The 9,505-nt window shown below is 45.7% G+C and overlaps 1 pseudogene; it reads left to right on the top strand.

The window, feature by feature from the left end:
• Positions 1-409: 409 nt before the first annotated feature.
• LOC139036956 (protein enabled homolog) lies at positions 410-4,621 on the top strand (annotated as a pseudogene).
• Positions 4,622-9,505: the final 4,884 nt, after the last annotated feature.

Below are 9,505 nucleotides of genomic sequence, written 5' to 3'. Positions count from 1 at the left end.
GGATGGCATCACTGATTCAATGGGCAGGAACTTGGGCAAACTCCAGGAGATGGTAAGGGACAGGGAGGCCTGGTGTGCTGCAGTCCATGGGGTCTTTTTTTGAAAAATCAGACTTGGCAACTGAACATTATTTATGTATACACATACATACACACACATCAGTTGCTGGACATTTGGGTTATTTGCACTTTCTGGCTGTTATGAATAATGCTGCTACGAACATATGAAGTGTTCTTATAAATATATTTAATTCACATTGTGGCAGGTTGAACTTATAAATATATTTAATTCACATTGTGGCAGGTAGAATAATGCCTCCACCCCCATATGTCTAATTCCTTATCCCTGGTACCTGTGACCTTACATGGCAGGACTTTGTACTGTATATGAGTACAGTACGGATCTAGAGATGGAAAGGTGAGCCTGGATCATGCAGGTGGGCCCTGTCTAATCACATGGTCCTTAAAAAGAGAGAACCCTTCCCTGCTGAGGTCAGAAAGAGACGAGAGGATTGAAGAAAGGTCAGTTATATGAAATGACTGGCATGTAAAGGTGGAGAAAGGGGGCCATGGGCAATGAGTGTGGTCAGTCTCCAGAGTCTGCAAAAAGCAGACACAGATTCTGCCCTCAAGTCTCCAAAAAGGAATGAAACCCTGCACACCCTGATGTTAGCTCACTGAGTTTTGCTCTTAGCTAAAGGGAGCTGCCTGGCCTATGGTTATGCCCCCTGCTTCCAATGAGTGGTCAGTGTGGGGAGTGTGAAGGTCTCACCCCGTGGTTGGATCTGGAATGACCGTGAAGGACCATCTCCATTCCAGAGCAGTGATGGAAATATCTGAGGCTTCAGCTTCTCTTCCTGACCAGTCCTACCTCTCTCTGTCCCTTCAAGGTGCTCATTTTGAGAGCACTCTCCAGCAAACATCCTGCATGCAGATCTCTGCCTCGGAGTGTCTCCTCGGGGAATCCTGCAGGAGACGTCCACTCACACATCAGCTCTTGTCTGAGGATGAGCAGCCAGCTGGGAACCAGCAGGGAAAAAGTAGTTGCAAAGGGAGAATCTTTTCTAAATTCCAAAATTGATGATACAGTACTGGAAAGAACCTCAGCTGGGCAGTAGAAGACTGAGGTTCAAGGTCTAGCTCTGTCCCAGCTCACCTCTTGTCACTTTGGAAGTCCCCCCAAGTCACTTAAGTCTCCCAAGATCAGACAGAGATCTCGGTTACTTAGGAGAGGGTCTTGTACTCATTGACCTTCAAGCTCTTTCCTGGCACTGAAGCTCTAGCCTCTGTGGTCTGAAAGTCAGAGCCTGGATCTTCAGCTTCATCTCTCCCTAATTTCAAAGCTCAGAACTGAGCCCACCCCAGGCGCTCCCAGGGTCTGAGGGACTGGCGTGTCCTCCCTGAGTTAAAATTGACTTCAGAGTCACACAACCTGTGACCTTTGTGCCACTTAGCACAGACAATGATAATTTCTTAGGTACTTGTCTATCACAGTGCTTTCCATACACTGCATTTTCTCACTCCTATGATGTATACTTAAAATTTTTTATGCATAAAAAACAATACAAAATTAAAAATTTTGTTACATAGTAAATGGCTTAACAGAAAAATTAATAAAATACTTAAATAATAATGTGTCACACAATCCATATGCCTATTTAATGTAGTCATGTTTCTTTTTTTCCAAAAAAAAGTAGTTGTTCTTTCAATATGGTGAAGTGGAAAGGCCTTGAGCTTACCTCTTCTCATGGACACACCAAAATCACAAGTAACTGCTGGACAGCCATCGATAAAACAGGCCAGAACCTGCCAAAACAGATCGTCTGCATCTAAAGGCATAAAGAAGCAGCCACAATGAGAGGGTAGGAGGGGTGTACCTGCAAGATAGTCAACCCCTTGTCACCCCCGTGGGTGGCCCACCCACTGATGAGTAATTATATTACAGAGGCTCTCCCACAGGAGTGAGCGTCCTGAGGCCCACGTCAGGCTTCCTGACTCAGGGTTCAGGCACCGGGAAGAGGAGCCCCCCAGAGCATTAGGATTTGAATGCCAGCAGGACTTTATTGCAGAAGCGCCACAGGGCCGGGGGAGACTAAGACTTAACTCTTAAAGGGGCTGCACAAAATCTCCTGTGCGCCAGGATCGAGGACAGAAGCAGTGATTCCACAGGAGCCTGGGGCAGACCTGCCTGCTGGTCTTGGAAAGTTTCCTGGGGTGGTGGGGTGCCGCTGTGGCTCCTGCTGGGGTCCAAAAGCCGGTGGCAGATATTTGGGGATCATTCTTCCGCCTGAACGCTCCTTGAGGCCAGCATCTTGCCTGGGTCCTTAGCAGCAACACCTGGCCCCACTCAGCAGCCTGTAGGCTTCAGAGCCAGATGCCTCAGGCCAGATGACTAACTGGGCAGGGACAGGGCTCCGCCCGTTAGCAGACAAGTTGCCGAAAGACTTCCTTATCCCAGCCACCTCTGGACACGCCCCCAGACACCATCCTGCCCACCACAGGGCCAGGACCAGGCTCCACCCACCCATCAGCAGGCATCAGCTCTTTCCACCAGGAAGCCTACAGAAGCTTCTAGACCTGCCTCTCACCCACCGGGGGGCAGAAACCAGAAGGAAGAAAACTATAGTCTGGCAGCCTGTAATCTGCAAATGCAGGCTAGACCCTGTCCTGGGACTGCTGGCCCCTGGCCCTTGGGTGATGAGAAAGGAGGTCACTGCTGCGACCCATAGGACGTCTCCTACTGAAGGCTGCTTCTCCAAAGTTGAGAAACACAATTAACCCAAAGTGAGGTGGCAGGGAAATCTCTTTGAGATAAAGGATCAAGATAAAACTGCAGAAAAACCAAGTGATGTGGAGATAGTCTACTGGAGAAAGAGTTCAGAGTAACAGTTGTAAAAGTGATCCAAGAACTAGGGAGAAAAATGGATGCACAGATCCATAAGTTAGAAGGATTTTTTAAGCAAAGAGAAAGTATAAAGAACAACCAAAACAATGGAACAATATAATAAATGGAAAGAAAAACACACTGGAAGAAATCAATAGTAGAGTAAATGAAGCAGAGCAGATTAGTGAGCTGGAAGACAAGAGTAGGGGAAATCACTATTGAGAAGCAGAAAACAGAAAGGAATGAGGACAGTTTAAGGAACCTCTGGACCGACATTAAGCACCCTAAGATTCACATTATAGGGGTCTCAGAATGAGAAGTGAGCAAAAGGGTCTGAGAAAATATTTGAAGAGATAATAGCTGAAAACTTCCCTAACTTGGGAAAGGAAACGGTCACCCAAGTCCAGGAAACAGAGTTCCAAACAGGATAAACCCACAGAATACACCATGATGCACTGTAATCTAAATGACCACAATTAAAACTAGAAGATATTAAAAGCAACAGGAAAAAAAAAGCAACGGGAAGAGCAACTAGTAATGTACAAGGGGACTCCCATAAGCTTATCAGCTGATTTTTCAGCAAAAACTGCAGAGAAGGGAGTGACATATGTTTAAAATAAAAACTAAACAGTATCTGTCAGGCAAGAGCTGCTGTAAGGGTTTAAGGTGGTGCCATTAAAAAGTGGGTGCCAGCTGGTGGTTCCGCTGGGTTCAGCAGAGTTCAGATATATCATCATATAGGCAACAACACATTCAGAGTGGTGGGCAGGAAGATTCAGGACCAGCATCAGGTCGTGATAAATTGTATTGTTCCTAAAGGGTTGAAGTACAATTGAGCTACAGAGATCTTCCATCCAGGGCGGGGCACTAGACAGGTGTACAGTCTCAACTTTGGCAGCAAAGAGGATGCCAGTGTCTTCTCAAGTGCCCTGATGCATGCCTTGCTGCTGCTGCTGCTGCTAAATCGCTTCAGTCGTGTCTGACTCTGTGCGACCCCACAGACGGCAGCCCACCAGGCTCCCCCATCCCTGGGATTCTCCAGGCAGGAACACTGGAGTGGGTTGCCATTTCCTTCTCCAGCGCATGAAAGTGAAAAGTGAAAGTGAAGTCGCTCAGTCGTTTCCGACTCTTAGCAACCCCATGGACTGCAGCCCACCAGGCTCCTCCGTCCACGTGATTTTCCAGGCAAGAGTACTGGAGTGGGGTGCCACTGCCTTCTCCAGATGCATGCTTTAGAAGTGTTGAATTCATAGAAACAGGACCAATGTTGCTTCGGCAGAATTCCCAACTACCTGCCCAAGTTCACAATGGCCCATCACAATTTGGAAATTCAAAGAAGGCAGCTACAAGCCCAGCAACCGTAATAGGAGCTGGCGTGGGAAAGGCTGGAGAGAGGAAGAAGGAGAAGGGAGAGATTGAAGAGGGAGAGGCTGGAGAGGGAGCGACTGAAACAGGAGCAGCTGGAGAGAGAGAGAAGAGGGAACGTGGGGATCACCTGGGGCAGGAGAGCGAGTGGGAGAGGCTGGAGAGAGTGGACCCGGAGAGGCTGGAGAGAGTGGACCCGGAGAGGCTGGGGAGAGTGGACCCGGAGAGGCTGAGGAGGGAGCGACTGAAACAGGAGCAGCTGGAGAGAGAGAGAAGAGGGAACGTGGGGATCACCTGGGGCAGGAGAGCGAGCGGGAGAGGCTGGAGAGAGTGGACCTGGAGAGGGGAGGGCAACAGCGGCATGAGCAGCTAGAGGGCGCGAGAGCAGAGACTATCAAATGCCGCCGCCTCTGCCTCTGTGGAGAGTCCTCTGCTTCGGAGCCAGGCTTGCAGGCAGCCTCTCAGGGCGTTGCCATGGGCCGCCTGCACCCCCAACCACCCCTGCACGCCCCCCACCAGGTCCTGCCCAGGCATCAGCCGCACCCCCTCCTCCTCCGTGCTCAGGGCCTCCACCTCCCCCCCCACCCCTTCCTAATCAAGTACCCCCCACTCCACTCCCTCTTCCTGCTCCTCCCCTCCCTGCATCTGGATTTTTTTTTTTTTTTTCCTTTCTGGGATTCACGTCTGAAGACAATCGCCCTTCAACTGGACTTGCAGCTGCAGTTGCTGGCACAAAACTTAGCAAAGTGTCATGGATGGAGAATGCTTCTTTCCAAGCGGAGGAAGTTTGGTGTGAATTCGGCCTCATCTAAAGGAGATAACGGGTGGTGGAAATGGACCCCTTCCTCTAGGGGCTACTGATTTAGTAGAAGAAATGAGTGCCCTGCTGGCCAGGAGGAAAAGAAATGCTGAAAAGGGATCCACAGTAGAAAGAGAACAAAAAGAGGACAAAACCGAAGATTCAGAACCTGTGACTCCTAAGGCCCCTTCAACAAGTACGCCTGAACCGACAGGAAAAGCTTGGGAAAGAACAAATACAAGGAATGGCAGCACGCCCCCTGTTGTTTGCAGGTGTGATTCTCCGAAGCAGAATCAGATCTTTTTGACCACAGGCCCTATGATTCATTCCACAGACCAAACTCTGCACCCTGGTCACAGGGCAATGCCCGCAGAGTCCAGACGGAGCGCCTGGACTAGGACAGAGGAAGCAGGACAGCTCAGATGAAATGAGAAAAGAGTTCAGTCAAAAGAAAGCTCACTGATGCAATCAAGCCAGAAGTGAGCAAGTCAAATGCTGCCTAGGGAAACAAACTAAGGAGAGATAGGACTTTAATCTGGAGAGAAACAAAAAACACCCTGCAATGAAACCTTTACATTTTGTGAGCTGTAAGATGATGGAGAAAATCAGTTGGAAAGGATAGAAAAGCCAACATACTTTGAAAGCCTTCAGATGTTACTACTTTGGCTGTTTCTCTCCCAGTTTGCTGCTTTTTCCCCCCCCTGACCTTTATAGCAAGATGGCGGAGAAGGCAATGGCACCCCACTCCAGTACTCTTGCCTGGAAAATCCCGTGGATGGAGGAAACTGGTAGGCTGCAGTCCATGGGGTCGCTAAGAGTCGGACACGACTGAGCGACTTCACTTTCACTTTTTACTTTCGTGCATTGGAGAAGGCAATGGCAATCCACTCCAATGTTCCTGCCTGGAGAATCCCAGGGACGGGGGAGCCTGGTGGGCTGCCGTCTCTGGGGTCACACAGAGTTGGACACGACTGAAGCGACTCAGCAGCAGCAGCATAGCAAGATGGAAGACAATTGTATAGGAGTTCCTGTATCAGTTATGCAGAAAATTCGAAACCCATCAGGTGAGATCACTGTGCAGTGAAATATTTTCATGTCAAGACAAAATCACACATTTTCCATAATCCATTGCTAAAATAAAGAAGAGAGGGCTTCCCTGCCGGCTCAGTGGTTAAGAATCTGCCTGCCAATGCAGGAGATATGGGTTCGATCCCTGGTCTGAGAAGATCCCACCTGCTGTGGAGCAACTAAGCCCATGTGCCACAACTACTGAAGCCCGCGTACCCTAGAGCCCTTGCTCCGTAACAAGAGAAACCACTGCAGCGAGAAGCCCCAGCACAGCAACTAGAGTTAAACCCTGCTCGCTGCAACTAGAGAAAAGCTTGAGCAGCAACAGAGACCCAGCACAGTAAAAAATAATAAATAAAATTTTTTTTTTAAAAGAGAAAGACTTGAGAAGTTTTTTTCAGGGAATGTTGGTAAAGAATTTAGCAAGTTCCAACCACAACAAACAGTAGCCCCCACCTGCTGCAACTGGAAAAAGCCCACACACGGCAGCGAATACCCAGCACAGTCAGAAATAAATAACTAAATAAATTAAAAAATTTTTAGCAAATTATGCTATTGTAAGTGTTTCAGATAGGTCTTCCTATCATATTTGATGTTGCAATAATAATTAAGATCAGCCCTATGTTGGTTAAGAGCATAAAATACAGAATAAGTGGAACTGTATATGCTTTCAGAGGGTGATATTTATAAGAAAGTGTCTAAAAATCATTTGTCCAGAGTGAGGAATTTTAGAATGATAGGCAGTCTCTCAAGTTTAGTCCTCATGCAATTTCATAGATTCAGGCATAAAATTTATCCAGAATTAAAAGATTTAGGTGCCTTCCTAAATTTTTGCAGTGCTTTACCAAATCTATGGCTCCTACAAATATGAACCAGTGGTCAAATGTAAAACAGTATATTGTAGGTTTGGGACTTCCCTGCTGGTCCAGTGGTTAATAATTGCCTTGCAATGCAGGGGACTAGGGTTCAGTCCCTGGTCTGGGAGCTAAGATCCCATCTAAGCCTGTGAGTCACAACTATTGAACCCGAGCACCTCAACTAGGAAGTCTACCATTGCAATTAAAGATCCTGCATGATGCAATAGAGACCTGATGCAGCAAAACAAATAAAAATAAAGTGTTTAAAAACTATGTTGTAGATTCATTGTAAGTTTTCAACCTTTTTTAGATTTATGCATGTGGACATGTTTATAATGTAATTACAACCACCATAAAATTAGCTTTTTAAATTGCACACCATAGTGCATGTCATACTAATATGTAGTGACCTTTTCAAGGCCTTGTCGTTGTTTAGTTGCTTAAGTCACGTCTGACTCTTTGCGACCCCATGGACTGCAGCACGCCAGGCTCCTCTGTCCTCCACTACCTCCCAGAGTTTGCCCAAATTCATGTCCATTGAGTCATTAATGCTGTCTAACCACCTCATCCTCTGCCACCCCTTTCTCCTTTCTCCTTTTCCCTTCAGTTTTTCCCAGGATCAGAGTCTTTTCCAATGAGTCAGCTCTTCTGATTTTAGACTATAGAGTGGTTGCAAAAATAGTGTTATACAAAGGGTTTCTGTACACTATTAATCCCTAATGTTAACATTTAACATAACCATAGTACAGTTACAAAAAATAGAATTAAAAATGGTACAAAACTATAAATCAGGTGTTGGCAAGCTTTTACTGTAAAAGGCAAGATAGTAACTATTTTAGATATTTGCCACTACTTTGTAACTCCACCATTATAGCACAAAAATAGCCACAGACGATATGTAACAAATGAGAGTATATCCAATCAAACTTTATTTCAAGGACAGGTGGCAGACCAGATGAGATCCATGGGCTGTGTAGTGGGCTAACACCTGCAGACTGCTTTTAGATTTTAAGTTGAAATACTAGTAACAATGATGACAGCAATTAGGTTCACAGAAATCACTAGATAAAGGGAAAACAGTGAGGGGCTGTGCATACTTTTAATAAATAAAATGAGACTTAGATGGTAAGAAGAAGGAACTAGCTACTCTACTCACCACCATGTGTGTGCCTGTATGTGTGCAAGCATGATTGTGGGGGCACTCAGGTGTGTGTATGTAATCCATTCTTTTTTCTTTGAAGCTTCTAAGATTAAAACAGGAGAAATCCTGTATGCTGCAATGATAGAGTTTTTTGAAAATTTAGGAAGTCAGAAGTTTTCCAGACCCTTCATTTTGATTTATGCTTGAGTTGTTTTGTGCCTTATTTGTAGGCAGCAAGTGTCAATCAAAACTGAAGATTGAACATGAATGTTCTTTTGCTTTGGGTGTACTTCCTTTTTAGAGTTTTTGGTTATCTGCTATTTTTACCATACTGTTTCATTTAAATTTCCTACATGCTACCTTCATTTGTGCAGTTGAAGTAAAATTGCAATAAGAAAATATGGTTGTTAAATTGATGGGACATCCTCATTTCCCAGGAATCCAGGAATTATTGGGTTTTTCCCTATTTTTATCCATATTTTATTTTTACCTGTTCCCATCACATCTGTAGTTACCCAAACCAGTCAACTGTGTAAGATCAATTTAGTGGGAAACAGACTCTCATTTATGAAAGAATGTGCTGAGTCTTAGAAGAAAACGTTGGTCTTATGTGGATCTCAATCTGGAATCCACAAATGCTAGTAAGTCAGCTTTTAAATGTTTTAAAGATAAACCCACACTGACATCATAGGAAAGCCACTGAGAAATGTTTTTCTAGGCTGAACACCTGTTTCCCCTTAGTCTCCCCCAATAGAGCGTGTACATGTTATGACCATGCGTGCTCAGTCGTGTCCAGCTCTTTGTGACGCCCTGGACTGTAGCCCACCAGGCTACTCTGTCCATGTGGGATTCTCCAGGCAAGAATGCTGGGGCAAGGATGCCATTTCCTTCTCCAGGGATTCTTCCCGACCTGGAGATCAAACCCGAGTCTCTTGCGTCTTCTGCATTGGCAGGTGGGTCCTTTACACACTTAGCCACCTGGGAATCCCAGTGTATATGTTAATTATCTTCATTTTACAGTCACCGCTCTCCCACTAGTATATGAAGATCACCTAAACTGTGTGTGTTGCATTCTGAATGTTCCTAGTTATGTATGAACTGCAAAAGATTTTCTGGGTTAACCTGTCACTTGAATTCTTTGGCTACTATTGAAGATGAAGTCCAAAGAACTCTTTTTTCCCCCCAAAGAACTCTTAAATGATATTCCTCTGGGGGCGGTTATTTTATAGAAATTAGCAACCAGCACCTGTATCTGTGCTGATCCCATCTGGGAGACAACTTGTAAAACTAAAGAATCATTTGATGCAACAGCCAACTCAGTGACTCAAAACTGAAGGTTAAGTTTAAAGAAAAACTAGAGGATGAAAGGCGATCCCGAGGGAACTCATTCTA

Source organism: Odocoileus virginianus, chromosome 10 (assembly GCF_023699985.2).
Source record: "Odocoileus virginianus isolate 20LAN1187 ecotype Illinois chromosome 10, Ovbor_1.2, whole genome shotgun sequence".
Classification (NCBI taxonomy): Eukaryota; Metazoa; Chordata; class Mammalia; order Artiodactyla; family Cervidae; genus Odocoileus; species Odocoileus virginianus.
The sequence above is the reverse complement of the archived record's forward strand: the minus strand, read 5'-3'. Positions and strand labels throughout refer to the sequence as shown.